The following is a 20,734-nucleotide window of genomic DNA, read 5'->3' on the forward strand; positions in this document are numbered from 1 at the left end:
TTATATATTTATTTTTAAAAACCTTTCTATGTTTGGAGATAGCCATAAAAATTTAAAAAAAACTTACAGCATTGCCAGAATTCCCAGTGTAAAATGTATTGATATATTCCTAGAAAACTCATTAATACAGGAAGCTGGTACCTCCTATGTCAGTACGGTTCCTGATCCATTGCAGCTTTTATTTTGAACCTCATAAGGAATTCTCCATGTTTCTGAACTCACCTCCATTGATTCACTGCTATGCAGCACTGTGGATATTTTCTATAGCACTCAAACTAAAAGCTGCACTGGATAAAGAATACCATTGACATGGGAGTTTCCAGCCTTCCCCACTAATTATTTGCACCTTGTTGTGAGGGCCCAGGGGGATGCAGCTGAGAGAGGCTGCATCCGATGCAAATGCTCCAGCATGGAGTGGATAAGTGCACAATGCTCAGGAGTGGCCCTCTGGGAAAAAGCAAGCATGCACAATCCCAAGAAGGAAGAGCACACATTATGCCTGTTTCTCGCCCAGCTCTCAAGCTTGCAACAAAACCACCACTGACTTCAACTAGAGTGCACATTTTACCCCACCTATCAAAAGTATTAGCCTCCTCTGCATCATGCCAAGATTCCTACAGAGAATTCTGCAGCTTGCTTTTAAAGAAACAATGAACAATTGTGGGGGGCAGAGCATCAAATCCAGGGAACGTGGCACAGCCACAAAGCTCAGGCAAGGAAGGGCAGCCCAGAGTCTCGCTCATATGCTCACCCAGCAGGAATGTCCACAACCCCACTGGCACTAATTAGATTTATGCCTGGTAGACCCAGCTCCGCATGGGCACTGACACCAAAAGCATATTTTTCACTGAGCTTATGCTCCCTTTGGGTCCAGTTTGAAATTTCTCACAGCTTTTCACTTATATGCGAACTTCCTCTGCCCCCACACACAAAAGACTATCCACAGCAGACAACTTAAAATAGTCCCGTTTGCCTGGGAATGCAGCAATTATCTAGGTACTGAGCTGTCTCAAAAGGCTTGTGATGAAAAGCACTCGAGGCAGCAAAAACCGTGTGCTGCAATGGAACTGTTTGGGAACAATCCCATGCATGTTGAGACAGAAAAAAGTCCTACAACTCCCAGCATTCCTCAAACCACTATGATTAGAGTCGTAGAACCTTTAACCTGCACAGTATTGTACTTTTAGATTGCATTTCACAGTTCCACTCTTTCTTGTTGCAGGAACAGCCTAACACACCTCTGGAAATCATCAAATCTGTTTCTAAACTATATCATTTCAGACTGATGGGGATACTAACAAACCAGCATGGATTTTCCCTGAAAAAAATGACCCCACAAAACCCCTGTCTCTTATTCTCATCTGTAAAATGGACACAACAGTGTACCAGTAGTTCAAAATGTATGTTGGAACAGATCAAACAACACAGAGACTAGGGAACCTGAGATCTGGTTCCACTCAGATTTTTTGGAATACAGCTCCCATGATCCCTGTCCATCAGTCATACTGGCTGGGCAGATGGGAGATGCAGTCTCCACATCTGGCAGGTATATCTCCCTGCTATAGAATAATGCATACTTTTAAAATGTTCACACCATATGTCAGGCAAACAACTGCAGAAATATTAGATAAATCCATAACGCAAAATCAATATAGCAAAGTCAGATAGCACATCCTCTCATTTCGGCTTATTGAAATGGGGGAATTACAAATAAAAAAAACTTCACAAAATACCCCCCACTCTCTCTCTCACACACACACACACACACAAAGACACACAGAGCCTCCCTGAAAATGATTCAAAACTCCTCTTCAAATGTCATTTTGATAAACTTTGATAGAAGGTGATGCAGCTTTCTGGAACATCCCAAGATATTGCAAGCACTTATTTTGGCCCATTCCAAAGCATTGCTGCACCAAAAGGACCATTGTCACATCTGAGTAATGGACAGTTAGTGTCATACTAGTGTGAGGTTTGCGAATGACAGCCAGCAGGCAGCTGCAATCACTAGCATGCCAGTTTGGATGGGACTGTAATAGGGGAGTGTTTGGTGCTAGATTAAGTCTCTAAGATAATTGGCTGAGTATTACATATTCACAGTAACAAGGAAGCTGCCCCCTCAGTGCCAGCCTCAATCTTGGCCCTGGCCAGGTTCACATACCTGTACCCAGTGTTTTTTTTTGTAAAAAAAAAAAAGTGCTAGAACTCACGTCTTGGGGTCACACTTTTACACAATGGTCGCTGCCAGTAGTAAGCACTCAGCGTGCGACCACACGACCGATCCCAAGCCGAGCAGTGTCCCATGCCGAGTAGCGCCCTCACAATCAGTGCCGACACACAAGCAGCCCGCAGGCACTATGCTAATGATTTTTGCTGCCGACCTGCTACGCCCAACAGGGCGATTCACAATCACTTGGAAAAATCCGTCAAAAAAAAGGTGCCGGAACACCGTTCGGGTGCGTTCTATGACAAAAAAAGCCCTGCCTGTACCTCTTGTATCACGCAGCTCCCATAAGCCTCTACCAGCACAACCAATGGCAAGGAATTACAGGAATTGTCCAGATCACCTGGCAGGCCCCAGATTGCCTAGTTCTGGGGCACATGGTGAAATAAAACATCAGGGCTATTGCCTTGAAAGGCTTGTACAAGGATGCCTGTGCAAGATGGATTCCCCTCCCATTCCTCCCAAATGTGAGACTCCCCACAAAAGCCTCTGCAAAGGGGGGGGGGGGGCTCCAGTAGGAGGGAAATTGACTGGTTGCAGCTTGAGCAAGTTGAGCTCTCTCTAAAGGCATATTAGAAATGCATTTTTGAAAAAATCCAGATTTACCCATTTTGCACCTTCCAGACCAAACAGGAACTCAAGATTCAGTCTGTGATCTAAGCCCCTACAGTTCAGAGCTTTCAGTGTAATTCACAAACCCAAAAATACTTTTGCCAGCATATGTTTATTTGAAAAATGTACAAGCAAAAAAAATGCATACCTGTATACAAACATGCCTCGGCAAAGGGGTGAAGAATGCATACTTCTCAAAATGTGCACAATTTATGTGTACATATGGGAAATACGCATAAAAATGTGCAGATATTTTCATGCAAAATTCCCCTACCCCAGCTCACAATCTGATAAGGACTCAAATTGGAATGTGCTTCAAGACAGAAACCGCAGAATTTTGGCAAGCTCATGTGTAGCTGATCTACACATCTCTAGATCTTACTCACACAAGTTTTCCCAGCCTGGTTTTCCCCAGCTCCCTCCTCCCATTACAGTTCCTGCCCCATTTCTCAGTCTTCCTGAGAGTCTATCAGTGGCCACTAGTTCAAAGGCTACATAGAACCTGAAGTTTCAATGGACATATATTTCCTAGACAGAACCAGTTGCTGAGATCAACAGCAGAAGGTCTTGACCCCCCTGCTGCTCATGGGCTCCTCACAGGCATCTGCTTGGCCACTGTAGGAAACAGGATGTTGTGGACTTGATGATAGCCTTTGGTCCAGTCCAGCAGAACTCACTCACATTCTTATGTTGCAGGAATTACATGTCCTGCTTTGCCTTCATACCCCAAGCTCCATCCAAACTAGAAAAGGAGACTTTAGAGTCTCGGTCCTGTGGTGCATGGCATTGTAGCTGGACTGAAAGCCATTGAGATTTTTCAGTAGTCCTATTGTAAGTGTGCCTTTGGATTTGGACAGGTTATTAAGGAGAAATGAGGTGCAAGCCTGCATTTAGGGCAAGCCAAGCAGAGTTTTGAGGATAACATGGGGATCGGGGAAACTAATTTGGGCAGAAATCCATGCGCATTTATTCAAGTGGTTGAACAATGAAAGTGTTAACACAGTGGCAAGCCATATAATGAAGCCACTATGCAGAGTTCACTGTTAAATGAAGAAAAACTACCTTTGTCCAACTTTCTGCAGGAGATACATAGTTATGAATATTGCAGTACTTTGGTCAGTGTATTCACTTGGGGTAAACTAAGCATAGACTGCATACCAATGGAGCGCTATAAAACATAATGTGACATGACAATGCTACACACCAGCAACCATTTTAGAGATGCGTTAATCAATCTTCTCCCCTCCTCCACTATCTAAATTTAGGGCACATACTTTTTGTACTCACGTTACTCTGAAGATCACTGTATCCACAGAGATCAATTCAGGAACAATATTCTGCAGAAGGAATGCTACATGCCAGAAAGATTCCTACGAAGAGCTGTGCTAGATCAGGTGAAGGATGTACCTCATCCAGAATTTGGTTCACACTCAGCTACATCTAGGAAGACGAGAGGGATATGAGTGCAATAGCACCTTCCTAGTCATGTTGCCCCGCAACAGGTGTACCAGGCTTGCTACATCTGAGGGTAGCACATAGCCATCATGACTAATAACTCTTGATTGACTTCTCCTCCATGAATGTGTCTAATTTTTTTACAGCCAGCCAGTCAGTTTAACCATGTACTTTGCAAAGAAATACTTCCTTTACCTGTTTGGAATCTCTCCTCCTCCCATTCAACTTCATGAAATGACCCTGGATTCTAGTATTGTGAAGGAGAAAAATGTCCCCCTCTCCACTCTTGATAGTTGTTAAGTGCATATAAAAAACCCTTACTTGTCTCCCACTGGAGGATGTTAGTAGAACAAATGCAACCATGGCAAAAACATGCCCCCATCCATTTCGTGAGAGGACACTTGGCTTGTTATACATGCAGTTTTCAAGCTCTAGTTTTATATTTGCTTTCTTTCTTGACATGCGACTGCATAGAAGAATTAGAAACATGAACCCAATGGGCTTAAGACACAGGAGGGTTGCTTTTGGCCATACTTTGACACCAACCATTAGGCTACAGCTGGCAGTGATTTGCATAAACACTCTGAATTTCTCTATGTGCCCTATCACTGGTTGGAACAGTTTGTATTCACCTGTACAAACCTGACCACTGGACTTTTTTGCTTCATCATCTTGTTGCATGATTCAATCCCACCTTAGCCTAGGCATACAAGCAACCTGCAGAATTATGAACATTTGTGATCTGAGACAAAAGACCCAGTTCTTTTCCTGTGCTGAGTATGACCCTTATTTTCCCTTGGCCTCTTGAGTTTTGTGCATAGATTCTACTGGCCACACAAAAATCTCCATAGAACGTGACTTGGCTCTCCAATGTGCTCTCAAAGATCAGTTACTATTATATACATCAGTATCTCATTACAGAGCTGTAACACTTCCTCCAGCCAAACATAATATGGAGTTGCTGCACATCAGACGTTGATCTCTCTGAAAATGTGGAATTTGGCAGACTCTCTTGTAACAAAACAAAGCAACCTCCCTTTCTCTCCTCATGTGATTCTTGAATGTAGCCATCATCCATTCACAAATACTGTCCCTGTGGAAGCCATTTATCATGGTCTTGTAGGCTGAAAACAGGTGATGGTTGTTTTAGAGGGAAACTTTATTTCAGAGAGAAGGCCACATGCAAGAAGCACTGTGACACTCGGAGCGCTAGCTCAACCTGCTTTAAAAAGCATCCTGAACCTGTTTGACCAACAGAAAAGAGGGAGAAGGCAGAAGCAGGACTACGCATGGTCAGCACCAACTCTGTGATACCTCAGTTCATGACTAGCTATTGCCCCTCTCCAGTCTAAGCCTACCTTGAAGCCAGGGCTCAAGACAGATGACAGCATGTTCCCAGCACTGTACTATGACTCCTCTTAGGTCTCTCACTAGCCCTCTCATCTCTAATCAAACAGGAGCCCAAAAGCCACAGGATCAAAGCAGATGCTTCAATCTGATGAAGATGGTCCAGAAACTTTGGTACAGAACAGGGCAGCACAACTAACGGGCCAAGCAGCCCGTGTGACTCCAGTACTTTATCACCTTCTTTGGTTACCAGTTGAGCTCGGGCCAAATTTAAAGTGCTTGTTCTAGCATGTAAGCCTTAAATGGCTTGGGAGAGGGGAGCTGGAGGACGGCCCGCTGCCGTATGTACCTACCCAGCCCCAAAGGTCAGTTTCAGAAGTCCTTCTGAAAGAGCCATCTTCCAAATATTCCATCAATATTTAGATATGGAAGTGGCATCACACAAGAGGACATCATAATTAAATCACTTGGCTGTATTTAGGGTTTCAATTTAAAAATCAGCAATATTACAGTGATAAAATTGTTCTAGACTGTAGCACTTCTGCAGGAGAAAAGGAAGAATTGCATGTTAGAGTGCTTCAAATGGAGTATGAAATCCATGCATGTAGAAAGCTAGCCTGTAATGACAACCCTGAGTAGCATCCTTGCTCTGACAGCCACTTCTCTATGAGCAGAGGGGGCTTTTTATACATGGGTGCATTTGGTCACAGTAGACTTAATCTAAAAGTCTGATGTACTAGGAAAGATACTCAGCCCTTTCAGTAGACTCGTTTTCATCCATACTCTGGATGGGGAAAACACAAAATTGCGATTAGGTTTCCTCTTGCCCAGATCTTGCTCACCCCAACCCTAACCCTAACCCACTGATGTCCTCTAAAAGCAGCTGGACTTCTTTAAACTTTGCATGATCTTACCAGAGAAAATTGAATTTGCAGCTGTGAAGCAGCTCTTGGACTTTCTAGCAGCTGCTTCTGAAAAACAAACCACAACACCCAGTCCAGACAGTAAGAGTGCACGGGGTTTCTTTTGAAGTGTTCCCACTGTGAATAACTTCAGATAGTACATTGTCTTACACTTTTGACTTTTCATCTGGATAAAAGGTGGCTACTCCCTGCCTCCCACCACCAAGTTTTTCACGAGACAGAACTATGTCAAAGAATCACAGCAGCTTAAGGTACGTTTGAGGGTTTCATATCTCTCTGTGTGATTGAGTTTAAAATGAGGCATTGCCATCTGTTTATTAATTTTGCAAATTCCTCCCATCCGATTTTTCTTTTACTGATTTGTGTAGGTCATTTCTCAGTTGCTTTCCAGTACCTGGCTGTAGACTACTAGGGGTTGGAACTGGAATGTTTCCCAATGAAAATACAACCAACTGAAAAAGCGGGATCTTTAAAGGAGCTTGCAACAACTAAGCACATAGAAACAGTTGTTTTCAAGTTCTATGGATGATATTTTGTACAGAATTAAGGCGCATCCTGTAATCTCTGAAAGAGCATCCCAGAGGCCATAGGATAGATTGACTTCCCTTCCCACCTACAGAGGCAGTCCGCCATAGGAAGCCTCCCTGTGGCAGCTGCAGGTGCTTCTGCCATTGCTTCTCTGGTGGTGGAAGCAAAAGGGATCATGCCTGTAGGAGACTGGGGGAAGCTCTGGGTTCTGCAGACCCAAATTCCTCCTGTCCCAGGCCTGGAGCTGGCTTATTTTCCCCACGACAGCCCACCACCACTGGCTAGCAAGACCCTGCAAACACCACGGACTCCTTGTTGCCTGCCTCCAAAGGATTGCTCTGCCTGAGAACATTAAGAGGAGAGAGAGAGACCAAATGAGGACACTGCTTTACCTGCTTGCTGATCAGATGCATGCCCCGCTTTCATTGGAGGCAGGACTCGGCACGCATGCACACACCACCCCAGGCATCAGCCTCCGGCCTCATCACTGAGCCGTACAGGTGGGCTGCCAGGTTGCCTCAGGTTGCAGGGCCTGGTCTCCAAACCACGCCCGAACCCTACAGCAAGTAATGGATTCTGAAGCACTGGGGGAGCCACACCCTCCATGCAACCCACCGTGGCAACTAATGTCCCGTGAGGGTAATCAGGCTAATCGCGCAGTACGTGAGTGGCTCATGTGGAGAGAAGCTGCCACAATGCCTTGCTTTCCCTGTGATTGTATGAAACTGTAAAGTGCCTGGACCAACGTCATCCAGGAAACCTTATGGCCAAAAGGGGACCAGAACCAGGATCTTCTGAGAACAGTCTGACACTCGAACCTCACTGGCTCGCTCTTTTACATCTTTTTATCACATGTTTAATAAAAATAGTATGATTCATCAAACAATGACAACAAACTAAGTTTTACTAATAAAGTTACTTGAGGGATTTCATTATAATTCAAATTTGGATGCAAGTATATTTAACTAGAAGTGAGACTATAATCTGTCTCATTTAGGGGGTGGTATTGGAACATTTAGGTGATTTAAAGGCTTCCAGATTAACTATGAGTTCTTGAAATGAAATAACATGATTTTCAACCAATAAACCAGCAATATTTTTCTGTTTCCATGAAGTAAAATCATCCCCAAAAATTTGATGTATAATGTGTTTGCTCACTATAAAATACTTATATAAATGGGGATATGACAAGACTAATATACAATTTATATTTGTGCCAAATAATTAAAGGTGCTATGATTAACAGTAAGATCTTTGAATCTTTCTTTATAGCTCATTTTTAAAGAGCAGTAAATCTGTTCAAGGCCACCCACATTCACTACTTCATCCACTTAGTAGCAACCATGCAAAGAAGTCAATTTCACAGCATGATGATATTGTACAACATTAGGAATGCCAAGACCACTCTCCGTATAGTCTTCTTGGTTTGCAAACACATATATCAATATACTAAGCAACATACACAATGGGAAATATATATCCAAGTGCTACAGAATATGGATAGAATTCCATTTTGACCACAAATAGGCTTTTTTTCTAGTCAATCCCAATAGTGACATAAAACCAGGTGGCAAAGATGCTTCAGAAGAGTCTTCTTGTGGTTTAAATATGTTATTTTTAATCCAGACAAAGCAGTTTTCTAATACATTAAAAATCCTTTTTGTCATCAGAGAACTATGAAGTCCCAGTCATATGGGTTGTCCCTTTTCTGTCCCAGTCACGTGTGTTGTCCCTTTCCTGCAGCTTTCATAGCTCTATGATAGTGTTGAGTGTTGGGATGGTGACAATATCAGCAGCAATTCTGAAGCAATTCTCAGTGCTGCTGCAAGTTTCCTACAAAGCTTGGCCCTTCATGAAACAGGGATGAAAGCAATGCAACAGACTTCAACACATTTTCCTAAGGTTACTGGTAAACAGCACTGAAACTAGGAAGTTGTAACTTTTGAAATAACTATTTGCAATGAAAAGCAGCGAAAAATCTCAGGAAAGAATCTTTGGGCTTAAATCGGACTTAGTCATGCCTAGTGTAAAACCACTGAAATTAACAGGACTGAAATTAAATTCTGATGGACAGATGTCACTTCCATATCTAGATATTGATGGAAAAGCAACCTTGTTCCTCACTCTAGATGTGTTTCTAGAAATTCGCAATGTTTTCAATTTAAAAAATCAGCAATACTCTCATGATAAAACTGTTCTAGATTGTAGCACTTCTTCAGGAGAAAGTCAGAATTGCATGTTGGAATATTACAAATGGGGCAAGAAATCCATGCACGTAGAAAGCTAGCCTGAAATGAAAAACTCTGAGCTAGAGTCCTTTCCTCTGACCGCTGCTTCTCTATGAGCAGAGGGGGCTTTTTATATGTGGGCACATTCAGTCACAATTCCTTCATTTAAACATTTGACATACCAGGAGTGATACTTGGCTGTTTCAGTAGGCTTGCTTTCATCCATATTCTGGATGGGGAAAACACAAAAGTGCAATTAGGTTTCCTCTTGCCCAGATCTTGCTCAACCCTAATTCTAACCCATTGCTGTCCTTTACAAGCAGCTGGACTTCTTTAAACCTTGTGTGATCTTACCAGAGAAAATTGACTTAAATTAGTCCAACCAATTTTAGTTCAGTGAGCCTAGTCTACACACAACTAAGTCTGGGTCCAACCGAATAACTTTCGGATGCATGTCATGTGCAGGGCCAGCAACTCACAGGAAGCTGGTCTACTTGCAATTCATTAGTGTCTTCTTTTCATTCATACACTGAAAAAGCTGCACTCTTTCTACACTGCTCTACAATAAATGTCACCCCAGCACCGGATGATGGAGGGTCTTTAATTCGTTCCCCCTCTGTCATCTGCCAGACTGCGGACTTAGCAAAGCACAAATTGCATCTCACACAAATTGCCCATCATTAAAGATGGATGCTTGGTACTTAACTTCCATTCCGCTTACTGCCAGGCTCAACAAAGTTCTAGGAGGGAAGAGAGAAAAGGGACTAATATGTGTCTTGCCTGGACCAGCAAATTCAATTCAATTTGCTATTGATAGCATATAAGAAGGGGAACGCTGTACCCTATTTCAGGATTTGTTGTGGGAAGGACAGATTTAAAAGCACCCCCTTCCCCAAAAAAAGGAGAGACAAACAGTCACTCAGCATCAAGTGACCTTTTTGCAAGAATTTTCAGATGGACTTGTACTTAGCCCTGTAAGTCATTTGTAGAACATCAAAGGTCTGAAAGAATGGAGGCAAAACTTGCAATTTGCAAACACTTCCCCTGTCTGCTCTCCTTAATATCACTCCTACTGGCCACAGAGAACTAGGCGAGCAGCTGTTTGCAAAATCAAGTCATTATGAGCCATAAGCTGCCCTGCAGACATACAAAAAGCCATGCCAGGTGAGACCAAGGTCCATTTGGTTCAGGGTTCTGTCCATGCAGTAGCCAAAACAGCTGCCCAGAGGAAACACACAGCAAGGTATGGTAAACAACTGGTGTATGGAGATATAATACCTCTGACAGTGGAGGCAGCATACAGCCATCAGGATCAGTAGCCCTTGATAGTATTCCTCTCAATGAATTTGTCTAATCCCCTCTAAAAGCCATCCAAATTAGTGGCCACCACCGCATTTTGTGGAAGTGAATTCCATTGTTTAACAATGTGCTGTGTGAAGTACTTCCATACATCTGTCCTAAATCTCCCACCAATCAAGCTTCATAGGATCCAAATTCTAGCATTATAAGAGAGGGTGAAAAATATTTCTCTTTCTTGCCACCATGCATAATATCGTTCAGTTCTATGATGTCTTCACTTACTCACTGCTTTTCTAAGCTAAGCATTCCCAGACATTGTAACTCTTCATGGGGCTCCAGCCTCTTTATCATTTTAGTTGTCCTTTTCTACACTTTTTCCGACTCTGTAATATTGTTTTTGAGTCTGACAACCGGAACTGTACACTGTATTCTACATATAGGCATATCATAATTTTTTATAAGGGGAGAATTATCTTGGTAGTTTTATGTGCAGTTCCTTTCCTAATTATGCCTACCATGAAGTTTTTTTTCACAGCAGCCATGTCCTGGGTTGACATTTCCACTTTGCTGCCCATCACAACTCCAAGATCCCCTCCAAGCAACACTTTACATCGAACCACATTTGCCATTGTGACGGCCATTCTCCTGGTTTGGAGACATCTTTTGTGGAATTATAGGTAGTCATTTTTGTTTTAATCACCCTAAATAATGTTGTGTCCTCAGCAAACTTGGCCACCTCACTGCTTACTCTTCAACCTAATTCAGTATCAGTTATCAATAAACAGAAAAACCTTGGCCTCAATACAGATCACTGTGGAACTCCACCACTTGTGGCCCTCCGTTGGAAGAATTTGCCATTTATCCCTATATTCTGTCTGGTTTTTAACCACATACTGATCCATAAAAGCACATCTTCTTTTTTCCCATGACACCTAAGTTTGCTCATGACAAACTCTGTCAAAAAAGAAATCTTGGAAGTCCAAGTAAACAATGTCCACCTGTTCACATGTTTATTATTGAGAGCCAGTGTGGTGTAGTGGTTAAGAGTGTGGGACTGGGACTCAGACGATCTGGATTCTAGTCCCCACTCAGCCATGGAGCCAACTGGGTGACTTTGGGCCAGTCACAGACTCTCAGCCCAACCTACCTCACAGGGTTGTTGTTGTGGGGATAAGATGGAGGAGGAGAATGGTGTAAGCTGCCTTGAGCCCTTTGTAGGAAAAAGGCAGGATATTAATTGAAAAATAAATAAATTTCCATGTTTCCCCAAAAATAAGACCTATCCCGAAAATAAGACCTAGTACTATTTTTGGTACTTGCTAAAATATAAGACCTACCCCAAAAATAAGACCTAGCTGTGTTTATTCCCAGGGCCAGTGGGGAACATAAAGAGCCTTTTTAAACTTTATTTTTAAACTTACACTTAATGCACCATGTGGAGGAAACATACTTAATCAGCTCTGCTCCTTCTGCTCCCTGTGGAGGGAGCAGAGTCGCATGAGCCGATGCTTCCTCTATAGCGCCGGCTCCTGTCACAGGCGGAGTGATACGAAATGCACTCCACCTGTGAGGAGTCGATAGTGAAAGTGCGCTTCGCTCATTCTGGCCAGTGACTGGTTACCAAATTGCTCTTGGGAAGGTACGGCACCCCTGATTGCCCTGTTCACCCTATTCTTAACTTTGCCATTCACTCCTGTCTTGTAAGTCTTCTACCTGTACAGTATTATGGTATTATGTCATGGTAAAGTATTTAATGGTAGATTTAAACAGAATATTATTTTGATCCCCAGACAAGATGAGTACAAAAAGAAAGAGCTATTCTGTCGAATCATGGAGGACTCGTGTGGCAAGAATCTTACAGCTTACTGCAAAGAGAAGAAGTTGGATCTCCGATTGGTCCGAAAATGGCGAGCAGATCACCGTGTTTCCCCAAAAATAAGACCTATCCTGAAAATAAGACCTAGTGCGTTTCTGTGAGCCAAAAAAAATATGAGTGTCTTATTTTCGGGGAATCATGGGTAGCACTCTTACGAGGTTGGTAAGATAGAAGTTACAGTGTTGATTCCATTTCAGCAGGGCTTGCCCTTCTATAGGTTTATTGTTTTATCTTCAATATTGATTGCAACCAATTTACCAAGAACAGATGTTAAGCTAATTGTACAGGACCAGCTCTGCAAGATACCTTTCTAAAAACGGATATTATATTAGCCATTTTCCCATCCTCTGGTAGGAACTGCTCTTAGGGACAAATCACATATCTTTGTCAGAGCAGCAGCAATGTTGCATTTGAGTTCCTTAAGGACTCTAGGAGGAACACCATCTGGCCTCACTGATCCATTAACTTCCAGTTGTCCATAAGGTTGAGACCATCACCACTGCCTACATCAGTTCCTCAGACTCCATTCCTTGAAATATTAGCTCAGGCACACACCTACATGCAAGACAGAGGCCGTGTCCTACATACGAGTAGTACAGAAGGAAAAGGGAAATAAACTACATATTTTGCAATGCTTACATGAATATCACATTGATTACACTGTCTGTACTAAAAATAATTTTTAATCAAACCACCACTTAAATATTATTAGATATGGACTACACAGTTGCAAAACAAACTTGTGTTTGTAGAAATACATATGAGAAATGTGATATATTAAGGCAGTGAGTGCAAGGAAGTGTTTAACAGATAGTTCCTTATTCATTTTTCCCACAGTATGTATGTATGTTTGTATGTATGTATGTATTTATTTGGAATTTTTGTATGCCGTACCATTCGCATAAGCCTCGGGACAGCTTCCAACATCATAAATAAACAATCATACAGATAAATACTGTATATATAAAATCTGGATTCATCCTGGCTAAAAATTTAAAACCGATAAATAATATTAACAATTATTAAAATATTGTTTAAATAAAAATGTCTTGGCCTGGTGCCGAAAAACAAATAACGACGGCACCAGGCAGACCTCTCTGGGGAGCACATTCCATAGGTGGGGCACCATCGCAGAGAAGGCCCTCAGGTACTCACCCTCCTAATATCTTTCATGGGGGGTTCCCGGAGAAGGGCCTCTGCCGCCAATCTCAAGTATTTCCAATCGACCTTAGTACGGTGATTAGCATTTCACTCTTTCTTGTACTGCTTATTTATTATTATATTTGTATCCTGCCTGTTTTCCTTGTGGAGGAAACCCAAACTGCTTCCATGGTCATTCTCCTCTCCATTTTATCCTTATAACAACCCCGTCGGGTAGATTAGGCATCAGTGACTGGCTGAGAGTGACCAGCTGAGAGTCAGCTATGAGCTTCTGGGCCAAGTGAAGGCTAGAACCCAGACTGTCCAAGCCCCCATCCAACTCTAACCACCACAATATCCTGGCTAATTCTCAGCCAAAACTGAATGTGTGCAATAAGGGGAAGGGGAAGGCAAAAGAAGAAAAGGAAGAGCAGATAAATTCAGCCTTGCATTTAGAACTGCTAAACAGGACTGTCAGGCTAGGATATTTAGGAGGGCTTTCTTTCATTCATAGGATTGCCGTAAGTCAGAAACAACTTGATGGCACATAACAGCCAACTAAGACTCTGTTACCAGTCCGAGATACTTGCACAAAACAGGATAGCAGGATGTCCAAACCTTTTAGAATAAACATCAAGCAAGTTGAATGAATACGGTAAGAGCACCCAAGGAAAAGGAAAGCAACCTGATTTTCCTAGTCCAAGGATTGGACATTAGCTAGGTATATTTCTGGTTGTTTGCACCCATAGCTTACCGGAAGACAATGGGTTAGACCACCCATGTATGTAAAGCAATACTCAACATGCAGAGCTGGCTCACACATATGCATATTCATTGCCTGAGAATCTGCATGCATAAGCAAAAGGTCACAGATCCAAAACCCCACCTGCTGAGAACATTAAAAGTAACACATGCGTCAAGCTGCCAGTCATCAAGAACTGAGTAATCAAGTGAAATAAATAGATGCCTGAGCAAAGCAAAAGTGTTGCTGTTGCAGAGCACAGACTTTGCATACAAAGGCTTCCAGGTTCAGCCTCTTGATGGATTTTTTAAAGATATTTTCTTGCTGCCTTTCAGCAAACAATTGAAATAATGCAAAATAGAAAGCAACAGTGTATGCCATATAACATACAGTGAAAAGCAGGTGGGCATAGCCAGGTCTTGAGGACCCACCAAAAACAGGAAGAGAAGGAGCCAAATGCACCCTCGAGAGGAGTTGCACAGGATGGAGCCACCATTAAAATGTCCCTGTCTCTAGTGCCTGCCAACCTGATGGATGGTAATGCAGGTGAGGGGCTGTGAGCAGGGCACCCGGAGACAATGAACTGGAACAGAACTCCTTCCAGATTCCAGGAGAGCTGCTGCCAGCCCATGCATGGGCCAGGAGGACAGAACCTCAGGGAGAACCTCTTGTAGCATTTCAGAGAAGCTTCCAGAAGCTGCATTTCAGCCTCAGACAAGGCCAAAGGCAAAAGAGTCAAGCCCAAAATACTGGTCTATTTGAGCTTAAAGCACTTACTGCCAATACATAAGGCTTACCAGAGGCCCTTCCATCTTTTAGAATATGGAAGGGGAAAGGGAACTGTATAGAAGCCGGGAAACTGCCTGATGATCAGTGGTTGGGGCTATCTAAGAAAACCTGAAGGGCCAGACTAGGAGACCAGAAGGGCTGGATTTGCCCCTGGACCTGAAGTTCTGCACCTGTGATGTAGACAATACCAAGTTAGATGGACTATTGCCCTGCTTTTATGCTCCAATACCACAGCATCTTATGCTCTTCTTTATGAATCAAGCCTTGATGACATTCAGTGTCAAACAATATGAACATTTTCTCTGTGGCTCATTCACACACCCTTCACTCCACACTGCAGTCACCAATTATGAAACCCTGGTATGTGTGAAACAGTTCTGGAAATTGAGTTTCTGGTTTTTGGTTTTGGGTGGGTTTTTTTTGCGGTGGGGGGGGGGGGCATAGGGCCATGCTTGAGGATTCCTGAATTAGATCAATCAGTGTTAGACCATTATCTTATGCTTTAAAAGGTACAAAAATACAGCAAAATTGCAGTTGTAACACCACAAAGTAAGGGATATGGTTGTGATCACTCAGATCCCCAAACGGTGGAAAAGCAGAGGGGCACAGAGTTTAACAGAGTTTGTTTTGCTGGGCATAATGGAGCATTACACAACTAATTGAAACCACAATTAAAGCAAACAGGGAATCAGTGGCAGACACAGGATTACTGAAAATTATTTCCTGGCTCAGAGCACCCTGCTCAGTATACCAGACCACAGTGCTTTTTTTCCCTGGGTCTTATTTCATATAAGGCCATTTGCTTTATTGTTCTTTTGCTTGTGCCATGCAAAGTAAAATTGTTGAGAGAGGCTGAACTTTTTTTAAATAGAATCCAAAATGAACATTACTTTAAGAAGGTGCGAACAAGATTTGCTTGGGCTACAGGCCATTTAAGGAACCTGGGGGCAGGGGGAGTCACCTGGAAGACAATGCATGCAGCAGGTACCCTACAGCTATGACTCAAAGGAAAAGCAGCTGAATGGCAGGACCACCCTGCCAGGCAAACCGACAGATGGGATTTTCATGAAAGGTAATGACTACCAAGTAGGAGGGACTGCAAGGAATAGAGCAATATTCTCCAACCTGTGGATGATAGATGTTTTGCTCAATGGTCAGGGATAATGGGGTCTGCAGTCAAAACATCAGGAAGACAAGAGGATAGAGAGGAATACATAACAAAAGATGGAAATATCAGGGACACAAAAAAGCTGGAATCAATTCACACAGAAACTTCTGGACTGTAGAATAGACTCCAGCTGAATACAGCCGTAAGGTACAGTTTGGTCTTTTTGGACCCTGGACTTATTAGTCTTATGGGCCTCCTATGCTTTAAATGCTAATTTGTATCTCTCTGTTTACTCCATAATGTGGTGAGCCAACCTTGCCAAGGGCCCTGAACATCTGTTCGAAAATCCCGCCCTGATGACACCAATGCATATGAGTTTGGAGGAGCACCACGTTTCTCTGCGATGTCTGTACACTGCCTCAGTCTCTGATGCTCACAACATACCAAGGGTTATGCTCGGACCAAGGTCATCCACAGGGCCACCGACACCATGGCTGGTAGGGGTTTGAACCTGGGCCTCCACTGTCTACATCAGACCCAGCTGTCCTCAGCCAGGGCGTGGAGAAGTCGCCATCCACCATCATCTGAAAGGCACAGGGCTGGGTCTCGCTGCACAGTGGGGTGGAAAGTAACAGTTGCCCTTAGAGGCAGAGCCCACGTCCACTGCATCATCAGTAGCACATTTGCTAGTAACTGCAATGGAGAGGCACTTGCACGTATGTTCAGCCAATGTGAATCTTATTGCATATTCTCCTATGTAAAATGGAAGCATAAATGAAGACAGTGTGGGTATTTTTAGGAGACATACAGAGATTACAAAGGACACCATATCCATGCAGAAGCTTCTCGTGCCCCCCTGGTCTGGTCCTATAAGTGCACAGCCAAATGCATCCATGAAATATGCATGGTATATGCATGCCATGTTGCATATGTTTATAGTATGCACATCGCTCCTTTACTCACATAGCCTAGCTGTCTGTGGTTTATGATTCCCATATGTCTGATCAGGAGGATATGTTACAGCAGCCACGGAAGGCAGCCCTCACCAAATGCAACAGGCCAATCATATTATGAGGTTCCAAGCCCACCCTAGTGATCCCCATAAACAGGGGGAAAAAGACTCACAGCATGACGGTCTCGATAAATCAGCTAATGAATGTTTATCCAATACAGTGGTACCTTGGCTCACGAACGCCTTAAATCGGGTCGCGAACAAAAAAATTCATAAACATTTTTACTCAGGTCGCGAACTCCGCATTGGGTGGCAACTGCAATCACGGTTAGGGAGACGGCTGTGATTGTGCTGGGGGCGGGGGAGGGGGAGATGGCCGAGATCGCGCCTGTCTTTCCTGCATGAGCATGCCCATTATTGCGCCCTGCTTTCCTGCACGAGCGCAACTGCGATCTCGGCCATTTCCCCCCCCCAGCACAATCGCACCCATCTCCCTCCCCCCGAGTGCACCCGCGTTCCCACCCATCTTTCCCCCCACAGCGCGCCGGGATGACGGGTACAATCCCGGTCATGATGGGGGGGGGGGCGGGGAGATGGCTGTGCTCGTGCTCAGGGTGGGGGGGGAGATGGCCACGATCTTTGTTGTTGTCACTTCGCTTCACATTTTTCTGATTTAAAAAATAGTTACAGATTAACCTTACTGGGAAATTTAACTTGGCTCATGGCCAATTTGGGTCACAACCAGAGTCCTGGAACGGATTAAGTATGTGAGTCAAGGTACCACTGTATTTCTCGAACTTAAGTCCCATCCATTCCAGTGGGTGTTCTCTATGCAGGACTAACATTTGTGCGACCTGACAAAACTGATGGGATGTGGAGACAAGCTGTCCCCTGTGGGCAAGGAGAGATCCCCTGCGCACAGGTCCCAAGGGTACTGCAGAGACTGGACAGAGGCGCACACAAGGTCTCCAAGGACGCAGACCCAGTCATCTGTCTCAGCACTGCAGCTAAGGGGGCAGACCTCTGCGGAGCATCTCAGAGAGTTGCTGTCAGAGCAGATCTTACCGAGTGATATGGACCTGTTATTTGACTCAGCATGAGCGAGTTTCTTGAATCCATATGAATTTTGCAACCAGACCCAAGAAACACAGAGACACAAACAGACCCATCCTCTGCTGGGGAGTCAAAGAAGGCACTTGGCCATGTGCAGCAGGCGTCTGCATAAGATAAAGATGTCAAAGGGGAAACCAAAGGCACCCACAGAGGACTCGGGCAATGACAGTGAATAGCTTCATGCAGTCCAGCTGTTTTGGAGCTCATGGGAACTGAAGCCCAAAATATCTGGAGCAGCAGCAGGTTGAAGAAGGCTAGTCTGAAGTCATCATTCTGTGTAACCTTTTTGTAATGAGATAATTCATTAATATATTTTTTGTAAAATACCATTGACTGGTACACAATGGTGATAGATGCTAATTGCTTGCAATATATTCATTCATTAGTTCATTCATATGAACAGCACGCATACTTATAATTTGGGCATTTGTCTTGGCCAAGTATGTTCCAAAAATAAGAGACTGAGTAGAAACTCATTTGCCAGAAGAGTCCGCCATGGGAAAGAAGCTCTTGAGCAATCTAATATTTAACAGTCCCAGCTGCCTTTTATTTCTAAGCCATATTTTACTTATTAGTTTCATTTACAATATTCACCCACCCCTTTTGGAGTCCCACTGCAGGCCAGACCTCTGCCAAAACACAGTACACACCAGATACTTTGCATGCACATTTTTAAAAAGTTTGTTTTAACGATTAGGAAAAGGATCCCTACAGTTATTTTATTCACTTTATATAAAATGAATGAAATGGTTGAGGTTAAATGGATTTTGTAAGGGTGATCTTTCTAATAGTGAAACCTTAAAAGACGCACAAGCATTGTATACTGCATAGATATAGGTAAAAAGACAGAAATCAATTCAGCTAATATTCAGTACAAATTAAATTGCAGGAAATCAAATAAGTCAGATTCTTTGTGAAACTTGCTTTGCTTTGCTATGGAGGCTGGATTTGGAGAACATTTCTACACTAGCCTTCCCAATGGCTTTACATGTTGCTGATTTCAATTGTAAAAGTTTTTCTGCCAGTGAAGTGCTTGGTTGTTTTGGATCAAATGCCTTTCAACTTGGACCAGAACACAGTCTCACGCAAGATCGTAAACACTGTTTTGCCCAGGACATTGTCCAGCTTCCTATTACTGAAAATTCCAAAAGCAAAACCAGAATGGAAAGTAAAGCATTGATAATGTGGGACTAGCCCTAGCTTAGCAAGGACGCCACACGCCCACTGCAATTACCCCCAAAATACATTCTTAAGCCAGGATTATTATCGCAGTATTGCACTGCTGACTTTGCACCTTGACACTGCTGAATCCTTTTGGTGTTCTTACACACCTTCCAGATTTAATTGCAACAGATAATTCTGATTGCAAATACTCCTAGTGAAGCCATAATTGAAAAAAATGCACACACTAAGCACCTTCAACTGTGCTTATACCTGTGGCATTATATGGTAAGCGAAGATAAGCTGAATGACACTCTTAAAAGCCAGTCTAAAAAATTACAAACAATAAATGAGAGCTTTCTGGAATAATATACACATGAAATCATAGCCCAAAATTGTATACCTCATGTTTCATCAATGCCTGTGGATACCTTTCAGAAGAAATCACAGCTAGTGCTTGAACTGGCATTGTAGTTACATAACTTTCTGAGCCTCCGGTGCATGCAAGCCAAACCCTTTTGCAGAGTGGACCCCAAATACACGCCTGCTAAACTGCAACTCCTACGGTGTGTTACTCATACCTCTTTTCCTTTTAAATCCCCTTCATGGATTGTCCTCTTCTCTGATAGCTTTGTCTTCCCTGGAATTTCTATAAGAAGCAGCTGGCGTCGCTGGGTTAATCCATGCACGGATGGCTCAGAATCCCATGAGTCTGTTAATTAGTTTAATCGCTTGCTGGCACCCAAGATGAGAGGTCACTTGAACACCAAAGTAGGTAGATCCAGCTGCCGAACTGCCGTGTCTGCCTCTGCCCAAGAAGCACTTTTTCCCAGCAGTCTTGTTTACCCTCAAAAATAAAAAAGCAATGCCTTCTGGAGCAACTCTGTTATGTGAGTTTCCAGAAGGCTGGGAGAGCGCTCTCCCCTCCTCCTCCTCCTCCTCTCTGCCTCTGGCTAGAGGAGCATGAATAGATTTCAGCGCATTCCTGATGCTGCTTTTGTCAGTTGCAATGTGCTCAGCTGTCAAAGCTGCCAGAGCTGGCCCCACTCATGGCAAAAAGAAAAAAGGCAGAGGCAGGGTCAGTGGGCACGAGATGAGAGCGTGCAGCTTAGGCAGGCAGGTGAATCTAGCGTTCCTTCCTGGGTTACCAGTGGTAAAGAAAAAGGACACCACTAAAAACAAGGACAGAGAAAAGAAAGACTTCAGCTGCACAGTTAAGCATGCAACCCTTCCACAC

The 20,734-nt window shown here is 43.4% G+C and overlaps 1 protein-coding gene across 1 annotated transcript in view; it reads right to left on the reverse strand.

Moving 5' to 3' along the window:
• Positions 1-20,358, reverse strand: part of PDZD2 (PDZ domain containing 2) — a 167,312-nt gene extending 146,954 nt beyond the window's left edge. The window contains exon 1 of the mRNA XM_044431370.1: positions 20,079-20,358. The gene's annotated coding sequence lies outside the window, so the exon portion shown is untranslated. The remainder of the gene's footprint in view (positions 1-20,078) is intronic.
• Between the last annotated feature and the right edge of the window lie 376 nt (positions 20,359-20,734).

Source organism: Varanus komodoensis, unplaced genomic scaffold (genome assembly GCF_004798865.1).
Source record: "Varanus komodoensis strain SLA01 unplaced genomic scaffold, ASM479886v1 scaffold22, whole genome shotgun sequence".
NCBI lineage: Eukaryota > Metazoa > Chordata > Lepidosauria > Squamata > Varanidae > Varanus > Varanus komodoensis.